Genomic DNA, 18,824 nt, shown 5'->3' on the forward strand with positions numbered 1-18,824 from the left:
GGGATTTTCAGGGACTGCCATAAACAGTCTCAGTCTCTGACTGGGTTCATTTCAGTTTCTTTTTGTTTATTTTTGCACACCCAGGTTGGTGAATCCCTCTCCAGAGTCCAACCTGCAGGTTACAGATTTCTTAGGCCTGAGGGTAGGTTTCCCATTTCCAGAGAACTCCAAATTCTGGCCTGAAAAGTGAGCCCAACCCCTGTTCTGAAAAATCATAATGACCACCTAAGCTTGAGCAGATCATTGAACCAGAGGGATTCTGCACGAGGAATTCCACTGAAGAGTTGGGATTTAACCACTGCTAGGACTAGATAAAATTGCTTTAAGTTTTATCCCAGTTTTTTTTTGGACATGGGATCAGTCATCTAAGAAGATGAACCTAATACTCCTCTTTGGGAATTATAATCAAATCTTTAGTAACAGTACCTAGGAAGCCCCATTGTAAGACAGGAATTCCGTTGTACCTGATTAAAACAAAAAAAAAGGAGGCCCTGCCACCAGCAACACCAGGACTTTATCAACACCATCTTCTGCCATAAGAAAAAATGAAAAAAACCCAACCCCGACAGCCCTTGAGGAGTAGAGAATTATTTTGCTTTTACACATCAACTTCCAAAGTTGTTCCATAAGCAAATTGAAGGTTCTTCCAAACTATGAAAAAAGCAGAGTGCTCTCATATTTTAGTAATATCTGATTACTTCTCTTTCAAGCTGTGACATAATAGAGAAATTAATTAAACCAAATGTCACTGTAGTTGTATCTATAATGAATTTCAGTGCCCTAAAACACTCCAAAAATTGACACAAGAGCACAAGAAATTGTATTAAAAGGCTGTGGCATTTAGTAGGCACTTGATAAAGGGTAATGATATAAATCACACCAACAGCTTTAGGTACTTGAAATAACCATTTATTTGTACATTGGTTTATTGTCTGGAGACCCTGACTGGGACAGTGCCCTGCTGGATGTGCTGAGCAGAGAATTCTCCTCCCCTCCCCTCATCCAGTGTTAATTAATAACCTTATCCTATCATAATTGGAGGACTAATAACAAAAGAAATCAAGCAACAGTTGTGATACAACATTGATTTCCCCTGCAGCTGCAGATTTGGTATTTCACTCCTTTTTCTGGAGGGAGTTTAGGTGCCTGGTTAATTACCCCTATTTAACATATTAAATATGGGTAATAAGCATCACCCAACCATTATGTCCATTTCTGAAAAGGACTAGAAACGTCTGTTTTCTTCACCGTGGTTGGCCCAGTGGCAGCACAGGGGCACTGGTTGGATTTTTGGGATGTTTCTCAAAACCTGTATCTGTTTCTATTGGGCAGCAAACCAAAAAACCCTCCTAAAACATTAAAAAAGAGCACAGAGGTGCTCAGGGCTTCTTGCGGGGGCTTAGGCTGGTGTAAGGGCCTTCCTGCACTTGAGCACAGCTTCTGTTTTGTTTTTGTATCATTTGTTATTTTCTCATTACTAAAACCTTTTGATTTTCAAAGCGCCCCTGATCAGCCATCTCACAACTATTCTAAGCCACCTCTGAGAAGTGCTGGGCACCCTCAGTACTTGATACACCTTCATGGGGCTCATTACACGCTGACCTCGTGTAAGATTGTGAAAAACAAGGTTCACTTTCTTGGTAAAATTTAAAAAGTGTAATAAAAAGACAATTAGGAGACAAAAATAAAGCAAAATATTAATTATACGGCCGGGTGACTTGTCATTCAGTCAAGAGCTCACCTGCTAATGAAAAGGCTCATTCCTTAAAAGTACCAGCCTGTTGCATATTTATAAATTCATATGCATGATTCAAACATTCCTCTGGTGTGTGAATTTCTCTGTTCAGTTTCCACTCTCCCCCAACCATTTTACTAATTTAACATTACTCCTTGTTCTTGGTGGCGCCTCTTGGTTGTCTCATGTCCCGTTTTCTGATAATAGAAGATCAGTAAATTCCTTCTTGGAGCTTTGGTTCACCACTATCTTCATCTGGATTATTCAGGAATGTGGGAGGACCCCCTTCTATCTTCCAGTTTGGCAGTTTAGATGTTACAAAACCAGTTTTTTACTTTTAACACTATGTTATAACCCCCAAAATGTACATATTCATCATATCACCATTTCTAAACTCTGTTAAAAAGAAATCAAAAAACCTTCCTACATTATACATATAGCATTCATTTCAATATTTGCAAAAAGCCAACTTTATAATGTGCATTAATAACAATTAATTGTATCAGTGAGGAGTCTCAGGGTCCTCTTCCCATTTCTAATCTAAGAAAGGTCCTTTTCGACAACTTTTTTCCAGCATCTCCAGCCAGCACTACTTTTTGCTCTCCTGATGGAACAAAGAAAAGTAAATTGGTCCCATTCAATATCTTCCCACCGAGCACATTGGAAATGTTAACAGAATCTGTTAGTTTGGCTAATCCAGCAAATTTACCAGAGGCTCCTTGCTTTCCTTGCCCATTCCTAATTACTCCTTCACTCCTTTGTGTTTATCCCCTCTGCAAGGCAGCTTTTGGAGAGCAGGGGCTCCTCCTGTGTCTGGGAGGGCTGTTTGCTACAGTGAACTCAGTACTTTGATTGTGTTCCTTCTTGCACTGCTCAGCAATTCCCGATGCCAATATAATTTTAAGAGATTTGATGTTTTCTCGCTATTAAACAAATAACATGGAGCAACCCTAGCACAGCCTTTCACACCCCTCCTGGTTTATACCCACTTGTTTACAGCTCTACAAACTTCAGCTGAACTCCATCTGCCAGTTTTAAGAGGCATAAAAATTATGTGTAAAAATACCTAAGCACCCTACACAAATTATCATAACTGAAGCCCATATGGCAATTGTAAAAACAGAAATGTAAAAAGTTCAAGGCAGACGACTTGGGGAAAAAAGCTACAAAAATATTTAGAGTCTTTTTGGAAAAAGTTCTTTAAAAAGGTAGCTGGTCTCCTTGACACAAAGTGTAATGGAAATTTAGTTTACAACTTAGTGAAAGATACAAAAGTCTCTTAACCTTACAGCCCATCCTGATTAAAATAGCCTTCAAATATATCTCATTGTTTAGTACAGAACAACACATACTACACAGAAATTCTCTTTTCCAAAAGCCTAAACTTATCCAGGTTGGTTTATATTCCATTGATTCATTGTCCTTGAATTTTGAAGTTGCAAGGCTTTCAGAGCTGGGACATTGCAGCTGCACTCAGGGCTGTGAAAGTCATTTTGAGTCAACATAAGAAGAGTGGAAGTCAGAGAAAAAGCTGGGATGGAAATGCCAAGTGAGAAAAAGTGGATCTTATTTTCCTTTCAAATTGTTCAACTCGGAGAGTGAGAGGAAAAGTTTCATGCTTAAAACACTTTTGTTTTCTGAAAGTTTTCAGCATCTAACAGTCCTGGGTTACAGTGGAAATTCTCTTGCTTCTTTTAGCTGTGCTGTAATTTCAATGAGCAGCAGACAGCTTAGCAATGATACTTACCATGTCATGCAGTGCTTCAAAGCCTTGCACAAATACTGAGAAACAGTCTGGAAAATTAGGAAAAAAATTCATAGTTAAACACAGCTGCATCTTCGTTAATATTTTTTAATTACATTTATTTGCAAGAGGCATGTAGTTAAAACTGGGAGGAGAGGATTCTGCTCTCACTGCAGGGTACAGTTGTCAGTCAAACCATTTTTAGACCTTGGTCTGAGGCTGTGTCTACAAACACTTCAGACTGACAGGCGGGATGTAACAACCTATTTTTGAATAATAATGTGGGTTTTGATTGGCAACTCAACAATGGCAGAACGCAGCCATTCAAGCACCCTTTTTATACCTTTTTATTATCTGCTGCTGTACCACTCCCCCGTCGTGCACATCCCTGCTGTCAATAAAAATGGGCCTGGCGCTCAATTTGACACAGCCAGTACAGACCACGGGATCAGAACGTCAAAATAAGAACATTAAAACCCAATAAAAAGTGAAATGCTTTAAAATGGAATACTCTGTATCCTGAGCAGCGTGACTGGTGTTTCCACATCCTTTACAAATATATCTTTGGTAGTTTAATCCTGGCATTGAGTATAATTTCAAGGATGGCACAAAAGAAACCCATAGAGAGATGGGAGGGAGTTTGAAACGTTCAGTAGTGGCCCAGTTCAAGGTGTCTTGCTGGTGACATCACCTTGGTACATGGGATGGAGTATTTTGGATGACTCCAAACCCAAATGGCCCTGAATTCCACACTGTGATGTTGGGTTGCAAACCCTTCTGGGCCCCTCTGGTTCACACGTGCCCAGAAGTGCTCAGAAATGTGAGGGCTGAATTAAAACCTTCGGAGAAACTAAAACATATAAATCCACGCAAACACGAGGTAGAAATGCAAGTTTAGTTTTAAATAAGTAAAGAATGTTTTAAGTGCCTTGAGCAAATAAAGAGTCTGTTATTAGTTAGCAAGAAAAGCCTTAAAGCCTAGTTTAAGGTTCAGTAGCAGAGTTAACTAATTCCTAGACATAAAAAACCCATAATGTAGCATTGCAAGCCTTTCTAGATAGAACAGATAGAGCTATGTATGTAGAATTTGTGTAAGAAATTACGACCACTTTCATACATCAATATCAGGCCTGGATAGGTCCAAGCAGACAGTAGTAGAATTGTGTTTGTAGCTGATTGGGTAAAAAAAATATAAATAAAAATGCACTTGATACAGTTTGACATGGCCAGAGTGTTATGAGCCACATGTAAATATATCAATCTCTGAGGGTCCAGCCCTTACAGATTGGTTTAAAATAATCTTGGTGAGACTGCCCTTCAAAGGTGTTTTGCAAAGTAAAAAGATTTAATAAATGAAAAGTAACAAATGTTACAGAAAACAAAAGAAAAGCCATGCACAGGTGTCCAAGAAAACCTCTGACACTCTGCTAGAAACACTCCAAAAAGCCCCTTAGTTCCTTTTGTGCTTCTTCCTAAATACCTAATGTTTTAGGAGGGACAATTTGGCTTGCTGCCAGTAGGAAGAAGTACAGGATGTGAAGAGCAGTGACAAGGTCCAACAGGCTCTTCTCTCTTGGTACTGAGCCAATTACAGTGAGAAGGGCACAGAACTTTCTAGTTAAACTCCCTAAAATGTCTAAAGGTAAACTGAAACTCTTTCCTTATACAGGCATGCCCACTCAGGGGTGGGGGATGCTTTACTACATGCACTGCTTTGACAATGCTGGTTGTCACAGATGGATTCTGCTGCTGATGGAGAGGCTGCTGCTTCTGCTCGGGACATGGGGAATTTATGCCAAAATTTGCATAAAAGCACAAACTGTTATCCTTGCCTTTGAGGCTGATCTTCTAGCCATGCAATAAATAACTTTTACAACAAACCAAAAAATAACTTTTACAACAACCCAGGCTCTCTAATCTTCTATGAAGACCCTAGCAAGCCCGACACTGTGACTTTGAATTCTTCATTTCCTCACATTTGGTGAAAACGTTGCTTTGATTTACCAGGCAGCTTCTTCTCAGGTTTTGTAACGTTTAGAGAAGTCAAGCTTCTGATGCGTGTCTGTTCCACCATGGACAGAACATCTTCTTTCTTCATTTAACAGGTCTTTGTTTATATTGGGGTAATAGAGGTGTTTTCATGCATTTTGAAAAGCACTTTGTCAAACATTAGGCTTTACATCTTTATCAGGTATCAGTGCTACAATTCACTTACCCGTGGCTTTTAATGGTAGCTGAGTAGTGTTCTCCTGGCTTGAAATTTCATTGTCTGGTACAAGTTATCCTTATAAACTTCCTTCAGTTTCAACAGAGAGAGAGGCAGAATTGGAAACTAATTCATCCCATCCATCTCAGCCAGTTTTTCTTGGAAGGATGGATTGTCCCTGTGTCTTTGGATATTGAGCAACAGCATCCTGCAAGTGCACTCTGGGCATTTTTCTTCTTCAGAGTCATCAGCTGATGATGACAAAGAGGAAAATTTTTAAACCAAGAACTTCTTGATCTCAACCCTGCTTTAAAATGTTGCTGTGTGGGCTTGTAGGAGCAATTGAATATAAACAAAAAATGTCTGTCATGACATTTGGAGGCAGATGTATTTTAGCTGATTCAGATCCCCATCTAAATAATAATTTCTCAGATAAACAAAAATAATAAATTCTCAAAAATAATAATTTTTCAGATAAACAAAACCAGTAAATTCTTACCAACAGTAAGTTCTCAAATAAACAGCTCCCTGACAGCTGCCAATAAAAGAACTTCCAGGAGATTTCTCAGGTGCTCTCTCCTGACCTTTTCCATTCTCTTTTAGCCTCAAAAAGCAGTTAACTGCACAGTAACTATCTTTTTGACACTAATTTAAGGCAACTTTTGTCTCTAAAGATACCAAAAAGCCATTACTGCTTCAGGTTACTTCAGAACCTGGACGATTCTTTTATCCAAGACCAAGCCTGACATCATTCACAGTCAATCCCAGTGTCCAGTTTGACTCAGTCCTTGATCTACAGACACCCCACGGGTTTCTGGTGGTGGAAAGAGGCTGACAGACTGTCAGGAACAGCAGTAAATAATGGCATGGGCAACTGCTTCATCCCTGCTGTTTCTGCCAGTGCCTTAGGAAGCCAAAAGAAGAAATGCACAGACAACAAATCCCAGAATTATATTTTTCAGGGTAGGTGTATGAAGAGAATGAACAAAGCCAATGTCTTTGGCTTTTTTTTGTCTCTGCTCTGTTTTCAGGTGCAGAGGACTTGAAGATCTGAGCAGAAAATTCTCAGATTTTTTTACTTTTTCAGACAATGCCTATTAAAATTGTTTTGTTTTGTATTTCAGTTTTACTGTCTTGCAGACAAGATGATTTGTTGGCCAAGGAGGATAAGTAATTTTCCTTACAACACATTGTTCAAAAAACATCCCAGAGAGAATATTCCTGTCCTGTCCTGCTCCTATTAAATCACAGGTTATCTCAGAAACCTGAGCTCCACCACAGGTGATGGAAAACATCCACTTTCTTTTTTACAAAGTGTTCAGCTTGTAAGGGCATTCACTTTTTTCTTCAATTCATTGCTTCAATTCTTCTTCTACAGTATATGTTGACTTATATTTTCTAGGAAGGCTGTAAAGTTCTGTTAAAAATGCAGGAAAAAATGTGATTAATGAACACTAAACATAGCCATAAAAAAAAAATTTAAAATTATCTCATTAGAATAAAGCGCTTATATGTTTATCTTCAAAATTTCAGTCAGGTCAAGAAAAGAGGTTTTCTTTTATTCTTTTTAATTAATATATTCAGTATAAATGACTGATTTTTATCTCGGTAATAAAATTTTAAGCCGAACGAAGATAATTCAGGCAAAATAATTAAATTCAATAAGTGTCAAGCAACTTAAAACTTCACTGGAATGTATCTATATTTGGTAACTTTCCCTCAGGAAATTCAGAATTTAGCATGGGAATTGATGTTTTTCTAAATTCTTCAAGAGTTTAAATAGAAGAAATAGCATTCCAGCAAACTGATCTCAGAAAATTCTGTGACTGTGTTATATAGTTACATAAATCTGCTTTGTCTTTTCATCTCCTGGCAATGCTCAGATTAGGAAATGAAAACAAAACATTTTATTAACATCAACTTTGATTTCTGATGGACACACAGGTTTATAGTACAAGAGTGCTTGAATTTGTCTGCTAAAATGAACTAACTATGGCTTAAAGGGGATGGAGGGATTAAGAATTTTCACAAAAAAACTAATAGAGCTGACTGTGTTTACATGACAAATATTACTGAAAAAATAATGTGAACATAGTCTGGCAATAATTATACATGCAGATTAAGAGCTTAATATTTCTGACATAAAAAAATAATATTTTTTTATCTCAAATAGTAGAAATCTCTGTTTTAATTTCAAGGCCTTATCCTTCTATATAATCCATGAAGCAGAAAAGCTGTTTGTCCACAAAGTGCTGCTTGAATTGAATAATTTACCTAAAAAATCTGAAAGAGTGAATGCTTCCTTCCAAAGGTGTTCTGGTTCCTGTCAATGTGACGAGGTTTCAGGCATAAATTATTTGGTGAAAATTTTAATCTGGAGGCATCTGCATAGATTATTAGGAAACCTCATTTGCCTGTGCAGATTTTTGCTTTTATCGCTTTCCTTCTTATAAACCCAAACACTTTTAATCATGAGACAACATCCATTGTGATTTACATGGTGGGGTTTTATTTATGACCTCTAACATCATTGAGCCAAACAATTCCAAGGCCATCACAAACCCGTGTCCCCAAGTGCCACATCCACAGGTCTCTTAAATAAAAACCTAACAACGACCAAGGAATGTGTACTCAAATATCTGTGAGGCCAAAGTTATGGACAAGGAAACAAATGATGCTCCGTTTTCATGGAAGGTTGTGTTGACCAATGGATCAATGGCACGAGCATTTCTGATCAAAGGTGTTTGGAAAAGAGGAATCAGCTGAGATCATTGTTCTGGAGTCTGCTGTTTGACTTCACAGGTCATAAATAATTCCAGAAATGTCTCAGTGCTGGGGTAGAGAGCTTGCAAATGAGCACTGTAAAAACTCCACACTTTTGTTCCTGGCTGAGAGATTCCTTGCTTTTCATATGCACATCCTGGTGAAGCTGTGAAGTAACCAGCAGGTAGATACTAACCCTATTATTGTTCTGTTTTTCTGATTATTCACTTTATCCCCCATCTTGTCCTTATTTGTTCTTCTGCTGGAAAAACAACGTTCCCCTGGACTGTGTCGGAACCCGCTGTGCTCAGATGAGGAAAGGCAAGCGAGCAGAGGCAGTAGGTGGTTTGCTCCCTCAGGCTGCCACTTTGATAGTTTTCATATTATTCTTTTCTTGGTAGAAGAAACCAGGGAAGTTTTTGTGTGGATCCCCTGCCAGCCTGCCACAGGGCTTGTTCCTGTTTCAAGCAAGGAAATGGATAATAAGTAGGAGTGAAGTGCTGTAAGCACCTAATGCTGCAGAATAACTTGCCTGGGTTGGAAGGATCATCCCCATTCTGCCTTCAGAACTTCATGACCTGTAAACTATTGCAAGAGCAGGGTCCAGCACCTGGGTCAGGTCAATCCCAGGCATAAATGCAGGTTTTGGGGAGAATGGAATTATCCTTCAGGGAAGGATTTGGTTGGAGAGAAGCTCCCCATGACCCAGCAGTGTGCACTCACAGCCCAAGACACTCCCCATGTCCTGGGATCCATCCTCAGCAGCACAAGGAGCAGAAAGGGGAAGCAGGACTCAGACAGAAAAGGCAGGGACATTAAACATGGGACAAAGATTCCAGAACTCATAAAATGGGAACGGGGTGAAATCACTATTTTTAAATATATATATATATATATATATGCAAGTCTTGTAAAGTACTGTGAATATAGAAAGTTTCTTGAGAGGAAAGCAAAATATCTTATTTACTTATTTACCTGACAGCGAGGTCAAGGATAAAATTTCTCTCTTTACACTTTTTTGGAAAACACCAGAGAATATAAAAGGAGTAATTGGAGCTAAAGAACATGTTGGCATTAGTGGAAAAGACTATGGCATTTTCCATGACCTTAGGTAAAGTTGAAAAGAAATCAGAAGGCTCATAGCTCCCAAATTTCTGGGGTTCTGAAACAACTTTTCTGTAAACCCCCCTATGATTTAGTACATGTTTATGTAAGGGAAAGGGTTAGAATTTATTGAAGAACCAAGATCAAGAGGGCAAAAATATTTTCAGGAATTTTGTGAACAGCTCAGGATGGCACAGGAATCCCACAGGCTGTGCACATCTGCCTGCTCCATGGAGATGTCCAACATGCTCTGAAACATCTGGAGTGGTACCAAACCCCCCTCAGACAGCTGAATCCCTCCTCTCCAAGGCAGACACTTGAGGGGGGCAAACACCTTGTGGTTCTGTGTGTCATCAACTGAGAATTACAGAGATGTGTGTCTGCCCGAGCTCCAGAGCTGTGTGTCTGTCTGTGCTTCAGAGCTGTGTGTCTGTCTGAGAGCTCCAGAGCTGTGTGTGTGTCTGTGCTCCAGAGCTGTATCTGTCTGTCTGAGCTCCAGAGCTGTGTCTGTCTGAGAGCTCCAGAGCTGTGTCTGTCTGAGAGCTCCAGAACTGTGTCTGTCTGAGCTCCAGAGCTCTGTCTGTCTGAAGCTCCAGAGCTGTGTCTGTCTCCCTTGACTACCAAAAGGGATGAGTGTAATGAGCTGAAATGCAGATTTTATTGTGAATGAGATGAGCTACATTTGGGCTGTGCATGTCTCAAACATTTTAAAAACCAATGCAAGAGTCTACAAAATCACCCTAAAGCTCTGGGTATTAAAGGAGGTGGAGAGGAGATGTGAGAAGTGTCTGCCACTGAGTTAAAGGTAGCAGAGATAGAAACACGCTCTCTGTGTTCACTACATGTGGGGAAAGAGAAATGGTTTAAATTACAGCAAGAGGGATTTGTTCTATCCACCCCATAGGCTTTTCTTGGAGGAAGAGTTGACCCCTAGAACAGGCTGCGTGGTGCAAAAGTGCTCTCCTGCACTAAAAGCAATCTGGGAAACACTGTGGGAGCATTTCTCTCAGTTTTTTCTAAGTAACAGTTTTAAGGTGGTGGGTGGGATCATCTCTGGAGCCTCTACCTGCACTGTATCCTGCTGTTTATCTGATTAAAATGGTACCAGACTAAAATAATTGTTTAACATATTGCTCCGTTGTGTTCTCCTGTTTTTTGAAAAGGTATGTAGCTTATTCCTTCAGAATCTTCTGTATTTTCATGCCCCTGAACATATAAAATTAAGTCAAAACCAACAATGGAGGCAGCATATATCAGTTATTTCTATTTTGCCTCTGCTTCCAAAGTTTTCCTTCCCTTTCCCTTCCCTAACACCTTTAATTTTGTTCACACAACAAAAACTTTCCTTCTCATTAATCAAGAAATTCCCACTTTGATTATTCAAGCTACTTCCTGTCATATCTCCCTCTCTTCCTCTCTTTCCATAGTTAAATTACCTGTTGTGACTAAACTCAGCTGCCTTCAGCATTGCTGATTAAAGAAAACAGGCTTCTTTTCACTCAGATGTTCAGCATTTTTAACAAGAACCCATGAATGCCAGAGAGATTTCTGCTCAGAGGGAAGTTTTCATGTGTTTGCAAGCAGAATTATGGTTACAGAGGAGCCTGTGGTTTTTACTTGCTATGTTTAATGAAAACTCTGCACCACATCATCCTCACCTTGTTTGGATTTTACATCAAGTTGTTTAACTCAGGAATTTGAGTAAAGATTGGTTTATTTTCTATAGTAAAGATGAAATATGGGGGGATAAAGTATTCATGTTTGCTTTCTTTAAAACACTTCTCTTGCTCTTTGTGTTGATAAAGGCAGCAGTGCTTCCAAAAGAGTTTTCTGCTCAAGGTTGGATCCTCCATCAGCCAAATGTGTGGGAAAAAGTTCATTCAGCCTTTTAACCAGAGCTGCAGCCTCAGAACTGTTCTGGCAGCTCAGATGGAGGAATGATTCAAGGTCTGGTACCCTGCTCCTCTAGGGTAAAACACCAAAATCAGAGTCCAAAGAGGGGCAGCAAATGGTTATTTGAACTGGTTTGTTCAGATCTGGACCTCAAGGATTGCTCATCTTCCCCCCTGGGCTGCAAAGCACTGGCCAATCCTTTCATTTCATCCCTCCACATCTCATCTCTGAGGGTTTGAGAGCAGCTCCAGCGCTGGGGATGGGAATTTCTGGCCATAGATTTACCATAATAAATGAGTAACTGTTGTTGTTTGTGAGCTGTGCTGGTACTTGTAGACTTCTTCCTGAGTGCTACCTTGGGCTGTGTGTTTGGGTTCTCATCTGGGGCTTTTTCCAGCTTTGGGGAGGATTCTGTGCCTGTTTGGACCTGAGCACAGGAAGCTCCTGGCCCTGCCTGAAGCCTCTGTGTGGCCCTGGGTCATGTATCCTGAGTTTTGAAGAGCACTCATTTATTTTCCTCCTCTCTGTATCCCTGGCTTTTGAAGCCTGTAGTGCTCTCCTAGGCTGGACTCCTCAGTGCTGTGACAAACAGCTCCCAGGGGACACTCAGAGTTGTGGCATTTTCTCTGGCAGTGGCTGTGTGCACTCACAGACCTCGAGGGAAGAAGAGGCAACACAACATATTGGTAAAAACTGGTGTATTTCCAAAGCTTTCCAAAAGCTGCTGTGTCTCACCCTGAATTATCACAATCAGTTCTCCATGCTCCCTGTTATTTCTTTACTCTCTCTTTGAAAGGGCTGTAAAACCCTCATGGACATCATGGTACCTTTTTAATTTCCATGTCACCAGATCTGGCTGTAACGACCTCATGAACTCACAGCTCAAAGGGCAACTGTGGCAATTCTGTGCACTCGGAAAAGGTGTCTAAAGTTTCTGTACCCAGAGACCAGGCAGGACAGAGCAAGGAACAATGTGCTGCCTTAACCAACTTTTCTGTCTCCCAGGGATGGTCAAAGCTGCAACATGGAGCTGTACAGGAGAACAGGCTGATCTCTGACGCACAGAAACTGGTAAACTCTTTCTGAGGTAAGGCAATTTAGAAGAGGAAGAGCAGCTTTTCTTGACTCTGGAGAATGATTTATCTAACCTTTAAGGGCCCCTCTTACTCTTTTTCTCCCCATATGTTGCAGTAGTTTTCCTGCTTGTCGTGTCTGTAGGAATTTCTAATCCTTCTTGGAATTTTGCAAAAATGTGGGAGCTCGAGATACTGTGAGTTGTTCTAAGAGAATGTTTCCATTTATCTCTTTTCTTCTAAATGCTTTGCTTTCCTTCCTTCTCCTTGGTGTATGGAAGGGGGCATATAGGAATATGGTATGAATTCATTTGCTAAATAATTTATTAGTTTGTGCACCTCTTTTTTATGCTCCACCTCTTCAAAACCAAATATCATCCACATTAACAAATATAATGACAGCATCTAAGGATTGGCAAATTCCTCTCATTTCACTTGCCCTTCAAGATTAGCCTAATCACATTTTAATACATCCCTTTTTGGCTCTCTATGGTTCAGTTGTCCAAATCCAATTGCATTTATTTCCACTTAATCAGTTATTTTATGGTTCTATCCAAGACTGTCATTTCTGATAGCGAGATTTCCAAAGTGTTTAAAATCATTGTAATTAATTCCCATCTAATCTCTCCAGGAACTTTTGGGATGTTGCTTTCTACACCAATTAGCCTCTCAAATTACTGGCATGTGCTTGGTAAGAAGTTTCCTCTTTGAGTTGCTGTAGCTGTATGGCCCCTGTGACACCAGAGGGAGGCTGAAATTCCCTTCTCTACCTTTCTGTTAATGGGCTCGGCTCTGAATGTTGTTTGCAGAACAAAAAGGACCTCAAAGACCTATTTGAACCTCAGGAATTGGTATGTTAGGTCATTATAAATTAATGCTTCACCCTCACTTTTAGTCATGCATGGGGTTAATGCAGTTCACATGCCCTGAAACACATCCTCAGTCTCAACAGGTTTCTTTGGATCCTATTTGGATACTTTGCATGTTAATGTACAATATATTAAAAAAACCACCAGACTTAGAAGTATAATTACATAAATATAGATCTTAATGTATATTCTTGTCTTTCCTTAATATTTGCAAAACTATTACTTGCCAACTGTAATGATAAAGTTAAAAATTTTCCATCTGTTTATGATGTCTTGATTTAAAGACTTATTTTGCATTATCAGCTAACCTGATGAATTGAGCTGCTTGTCACAGTTATTTAAGGGGGAAAGAGGAGTTCAGCAGAGCACAGAAGAGTGAGAACAGAGCAGGTTGCAATCCTACCTGGGGATGGAAAACAGGGAAGGAGAGAAGCACTCCCTGGCTGTGGGAGCAGCCAGCAGAGCAGAGGTCACAGTGCTAGGCCAGTGTGGTGACCCAGAGCTGTGTTTATGCACCTCCAGCGATTCTTTGTGATTAAATATGAACTGCATTTAACTCACTGCTTGAAGGAAATTATTTCACTTTAGTCTTCCAAGAAGTCTTTGGAAGGAAAAGGACAGACACTCCCTCTAGTGTCCTGCCATTTAAAGCAAACTAAAGTTCAGTTTCTTTATTTTGTGGCCATTGCCTGTCACCTTCCTTGATTTCTCACACAAATGCTGATTCCAACCTGGGTTTTAAAAATCCTTCCACCACTTTTTAAAATTCCTTCCACCACTGAAATTGCTCCCAACTGATTGCCTCGAGATAAAAGAAAACCTTCTCTGTGAAAGTCCCTTTGAATCAGGAATGGGAGTAGTGGGAACAACCACCTGCAGTGCTGTAGGACTTGAGCAGCCTACTCAGAAACCAGGGGTGCCCAGCACTGGGAAAACCAGGATCAAAAATACCAACCCTGCTGGAAGAAACTTGTATTTTATACATGAAGATGAAGGGCAGTTTCCCAGAGTCCAAGAGAAGCAATGTTTGACTACACACTCATATCAGGCTCTGAAATAAAAACACATTTACAGGATTCAGTGGGCTTAAGAGGTCCCTTATTGTTGGTGCCAGTGAGCAGCCTGTGCCTGGTGCTTCACCCCGCACAATGCCCTGGCTCAGGAAAAAAATTACTTTGTCCTGTGTCTTGGAGCTCCAGAGTTGATTTTGGATTGCTTTTTACACTGCCTGCTTCTGTGGAAAAGCTAAGCAAATCCTTGGGCCGTAAATCCAACCCCTGTGTCACTGGAAATGTCTTTGAAGCTCCCAGTAAAGCCTACTTGTGTTTCTCTTTGACACAAAATCTGGGACAAATAAGAGAGTTTTGCAGGCTTTGATTGCAAATATCCAGAAGAACATTTTTTTTCCTAACAGGTGCTCAGGTCAAACTTGCTTGTTTTTTGTGTTCTGCTGTTTCACTTCTTTGTGCAGAGGATTGTTTTGTTGAGTCAGGGAGTTAAGGAACAATTGTTCTTCATACAAACACTCCTGTTCAGATGTGGATGGACTGACTTAGCTGGAAACAAGGAAAGTCTTTGTCCATTACTATTCACTGTGTCTCCATGTAGAAGACCAGGGAATTGAAACAAAACTTTAGGTGGCTAATATCCAATTATCCAGGACAGGTGTGTGAAATGCTGCAGCTGAACCATTTATGGAATTGGACACTTCTGCCTTAGTTTGTCTCTGAGTGGGTGACAACACAGGTGGAAGTTGGAAAGCAGAAAGTCCCTGAACAAATAGATTATTGACACAAATCTACAACTTCAAAAGTTATAGCATAACTCTCAGAGGAATAAAAGAGGAGTAAGTACAAACATTGTCATGTTAGTGACAACCAACCAGCCCTTTTCTGTAAGATACGTTCAGAACTTGACTGAAAAATGATATAAAACATGAAATGGTGAGAGTTTAACTGTCTCCAATGTGTTGCAAAAATTGGCAAGTTTTAACTTTCTGATCATCTTTGTGTCAGGGTCTTTTCCTTGCTTTCCTGAGGACATTGACATGTTCCTTCTTCCAGTAACACTTCACTTGTGTGACCTGTCACCTGTGCACAGTCACAGTGGGGTGGGGAGTGTGTTAAATGATCTTTGAAGTCCTTTCCAACCCAAACCATTCCATGATTCTAAACTGATTCCCTCTCCTGCCTGCTCTGGAATTTGGATGAGCTTTTCCATTCCCCCTCATCCTTTGCTCACCTGATTGGCCCAGCAGGGGAGAGGGAGAGTGGTGATTTCCAGAGCAGCTTTAACATCCCTGGGCACCAGCAGAGATGGAGTTGAGAGTCTTCAGAAGAGGATCTCAAGTAGCAGCAGCTCTCCAGCCCTTTTCAAAAACCTGCTCATGTTTCCACTGGCACAGGAGCTGGTCCCCCTGCAAGTGCTGTGGTGGTGCTGGGGACACCCAACTCATGGAGACAGAAAATGGTTTGGGTTAGAAGGGACCTCAAAAATCATCCAGTTCCATGCCCTACCATGGGCAGGAACACCTTCCACTATCCCAGGTTGCTCCAAGCCCTGAACAGCCTGGCCTTGGACACTTCCAGGGATCCAGGGACAGCTGCTCTGGGTAAACTCATCCTAATGCATGAGATGTGGTCATTTCTTGTGGCTCTTATACAGCACTGAGCCATGTAGGGATCAAATAAGTCCCCAAACTGGAGACCAGGATGAGGGGAGGAATAGAGCAGATGAGGGGCTTTGTTTCTCAAGAATTTCTGTACATCAAGTCAGTGTGTGATGGAAAACATTGCACACTCCTGGGTGATGGATGAGAGGCAAGAAAGCAGCAACAGAATGACTAAGAGGGTAAAAATAGTACAAACCAGGGGCTGCAGGGAGAGAAACCACCTGAGGGGGTGGAGGTAGAGGCAAAATGAGCACATTGAAATGGAGAAGGAGTGAAGAAATGGAATAGAGCAGAGAAGAGGTGGGTGTTGAGATGGATTAAATATTTAGTTCTATTAAATATTGAAATTTGTATCTTCCTGGCTGACTTTCTGGGACAGAGAGTACTGGAAGAGGGATGAGGAGCTTTGCTGCCAGGAGCCAGTTGACGTCCCCAAGCTTTGGTTTCTCAGCCACAGAACAAAACAAAAACTGGTCTTGTGGGGGCATGGAGAGGTCCAGCGTGCTGAAACCCTTCCAGTACCCCCAGGTGAGAACAGGCAGTCCTTGCCAGGACAAGGAGGCTGATGGATTTTTTCCCTCCCATCTCCCTGGAGAGGAGCAGCAGAGCTCAGGGTGCTCAGCAGGTCCTGCTCCCAGGTTCATCTGCTTTCAGTTTGCTTTGAAGATGAGCTGGCTCAGAGAAGCAGGACAGTTGTGCTGCCATGAAGCTTTCATCTTCCCATTTCCCTGGCCTTCATTTGTTGCTGTTTTGCTCTCATCTGGCCGCAGCTAATTCTCAGTGCTTTGTTTGCATCCTCTCTGGATGAAATCCTACAGCGAGAGCACACTCTGGGTACTGGAGTCATAATAACAGTTTCATTTATTTACCCAAATTATTCAGCAACAATACTGCTTTTGTTTATCAGGCATCCACTGCTGCAAAACACTTGAAAGCCACATCATGCAGAGGCCCAATGATGTGTTGTTTTAAAGTGGCACAACCAAATTTTTGGATTTTTCAGTTTAAATTTGCAGTGCCATTTCTTTCCTGGACTTCCTCAGGAAGGGCTCTATGGGCACAGAGCCACTTTTAGGGGATTTTTTCATGTGGGTATCCCATCATACAACCCTTGTGCAGTGTGATTAAACTCTAGTTTAGAAGTATTTAAGGCTTTTGGGTTTGTAATTTGGAGTTGTATTTAAACAGCCATGCACTGACACCCATTTTTCCTCACAAGTCACTGATGTGCAGAATTCTAATTTCCATTTTGGATGCTTGTTCTTTGTTTGGATCACTGCCTCAAACACTCTCAACTGTGAACGAGCGGCATCTCCCACGTCCTGTTCCTCATCCCAAACCCCCTCCATACATCCCTGCCCACCTGTGCTGTGATCTGTCCCCATCATTTACCACCTTCATCAAAGGCTTTGAAAAATGCACTAAGAGAGAGGCAATTTTCAGCCCAAATTTTAACTTTGCGGCAAACATGCAGGTAAGAGATTTTCCTGATGGGTTTAAACTGGATGTGTTCAGGTTGGATGAGGCTTTGAGCAACTGATCTAGTGGGTGGAACCCCTGCCATGGTAGAAATTGATGCTTTAGGAAGGCTGACCTGAAACAGAGACTGAACAGAGCTAGAGAATAAAGTAGGTATTTATTACAAAGCCTTTAAGTATATCCCTTGGGTAGGACAGAGCCTGGCCAGGGCTACACCCAAGGTGGACCCTAAATGGTCACAAAATGGACAACTAGTCACAAGGTCTCACATTTTTATAAGTTTTTGTCCATTTGCACATTGGGGTTTAATTGTCGAATTACAGCTTCGGGTTGTGAGGTCTCATCCTTCTTGTTTTCTCTCTTCAGCCCACTGTTGTTTGTGCTTTTGGGCCTGAAAGTTTTACTCGTTGTGCTTGATCTCCATCAGGAAAAGGATTTGTTTTGTCTCCCTACTCTGTGAAGAGCTGACTGACACTGAATGTGAGGCTCAGAACTGCACCCCTGGGCAGCACAGAATCTGAAAAACATGAAAGCTGAAACTTAAGGCATCAAACGGGATGGTCTTTAAGGTCCCTTCCAACCCAAACCATTCTGAGATTCCATGAAATTTTCTTGTACTGTGTGTCTGAATGCTCTGCATAATAACTGAGTAATGGGATCCTCTAGAAATTACTTTCCTTGCCAATGATGAGATAGGAAAATAGAGCAAAAAATACCTGTTAAAACCTCTTTAAGTTTCTAATTTTTTTTTTCTGAAGTGCATTAATATTTTAATTTAAGAACTCTCCATTTTAGTGCTTGGATGAGCAAGAAGAGCCAACTGTGCACATGGGACACTGCCCCTTGTGTCAATAAATGAACAGGGCCCTAGAGAGAATAATGGTGTGCACAAAATAAATCTCCAGGACACAGTTTTTCTACCTTTCATCTTTAATGCCTCAGAGCTCAGTGTGTGTGACCAAACCACCTGTTGGCATTGTGTGTTTGCATCTTTCTCCCTTTATTGATTATTTATCCTCACACCTCAGAAACACATATTCATCTTCTCTGGATTGGGAAGAAAGTCAATTTTTTGCAAAAATGATCTGAAGTCCTGTCCCTCTGAGGGACATTGGGATCTTTAAATCATTACAGACTTTCCCTGTTCAGTTTTGCGGTCCCTGGCTCAGATGGCCACAGCATAACTTAATGGCAACAATTCATTATTTTATGACTTTTTTCCTGATAATTATCAAGTTTTCCCCTTTCTTTTCCCTTTTAATTTTGGTTTTATATCCTTTCTTTTTT

This window comes from Zosterops lateralis (assembly GCF_965231275.1).
Source record: "Zosterops lateralis genome assembly, chromosome: 5".
In the NCBI taxonomy this organism is placed as follows: Eukaryota; Metazoa; Chordata; class Aves; order Passeriformes; family Zosteropidae; genus Zosterops; species Zosterops lateralis.